Source organism: Cricetulus griseus, chromosome 2 (genome assembly GCF_003668045.3).
Source record: "Cricetulus griseus strain 17A/GY chromosome 2, alternate assembly CriGri-PICRH-1.0, whole genome shotgun sequence".
In the NCBI taxonomy this organism is placed as follows: Eukaryota; Metazoa; Chordata; class Mammalia; order Rodentia; family Cricetidae; genus Cricetulus; species Cricetulus griseus.
The window spans coordinates 342,923,027-342,924,767 of NC_048595.1; positions in this window are offsets into that span (position 1 = coordinate 342,923,027).

The window sequence follows — 1,741 nt, forward strand, 5'->3', positions numbered from 1 at the left end:
TGTCTTATGACCTCTCCGAGGTATGGGTTCTTGGCCAGCTTTATAGTATCAGCCATGAGTCACTCCCCTCAAAGGCTCAGGGAACATCATGGGAGAGAGGAGGGAAGACTGGAAGAGCCAGAGGTCAGAGAGAGATATTGTGAAATCATCCATTCTAGAAATGATAGGATCTTTGCCCTCATAAATTCATAGCAGCTGTGGTTGCCTACACAAGAGAGGGGCAAGAACAAGCAATCAACATTCTAACATGGATAGAGCAGGAACTCATGAGGCCCCATTGCTGGCTGAAGAGCTCCTGGCAACTTGATAAGTACTAGGGAAGCAAGAGTCTGTTTTCTTTAAAAGTGTGTCCCATGGTAGGTTGGCCCAGCTCTAGTGGATAGCACTGTACTCATAAACACAAGAGCAGCACTAATTGGGCTCTTCAGGCTATTAAGGAAATAGAAGACATGAAGTTGTGAAGAGAGTAGGGGCTCCCTGGGTGAAGTAGGGGAGATGGAGGGTAGTTATGGTTTAAATACATTGTATGCAAATATGCAATTTCTAAAAACAAAAAATTACTAAATGTTTCATACTTCATAAGTTGCTGAAGGTTCATTTAAAATATTTTGCACTCAGTCTTTTAGTTTATGAAAGCAGCAGTGTTTCCATTGTGTCCTCTACATATCTCTAGTACATACCTGTATTTAACTACTCAGTAAAGGCATGCAGGGTTTATTAAATGCAAGTGGTGGCAAACTATGACCCAGAGACAAAGTCTGATCCTTTACCTTCTTTTGTAATTCATTACTGGAATTCAGTGTTACTTAGTTTTTCTTATTATCATCTATGGCTGCTTTCATCCAACCAACAATAGCAAAGGCGAGTGGGCAGAGAGGGAATCTTGCGATGCAAGTAAAATTTTCACCATCTGACTCCAGAAAACATCTTCTGATCTCTAAACAACTACATAATTTCTCTCTCACAATATTTCAGACAGAGTTTTATCACACTGGTTATCAGCTTCTCAGGAACTTTAAGCCCTATAAACTTTATTGGCTCCAAGGCATGTAGGACAGGAATCTGAGCAGTCATAATTCAGACCATGCCTAAAGTTGTATGTCAACCCAATGTGTATTCAATATGGCCTGGAGATGAAGTTGTTGTATTTGTCAAGAATGGCTGACATTTTGGTAAGATCTGGATTTTTTTTTTTTTAAAGTTTATTATCAGGATAGGAGTCCTGTCATAATTGGATGGATGGACAACACTTTTCCAGGTCTTTGAAGGAATCAGGAAACCTGGATCCAGACCACAGAGCACAGCTGTTTTTGTTTGTTTGTTTGTTTTTTCATGGTGACTCTCTTTGGGAAGGAGCAGGAAGACTGATTGTAAAGGAAGGAATTTAGAATATCTGAGTTATGGACTTCTGTTATATTGCCCCCATTCCATGGGCCTATAAAATGGCTAAATTAGCATAGATGAACAATGCATCTCAGAGTTCAAGTACTATTAGTCCTTGGAAGCTGAATGACTTAGCTTCTCTTGTCATGACTTACTGAGATAACATAATACAGTAAGATAGAGGAAGTTTCAGGGGATCTCAGAGACAGACGTGATTTACACTGTTATAATGTCATGTTCTTGAGTACACACCATAGAGATGTTTTAGGGAAATAATTCAACTAAGGTGGCATATTCTATCCCTGCTAGGTGTATGGGTCTCTTTTTGAAGTTTCAAAAATTTTCCCAACTGAAATAA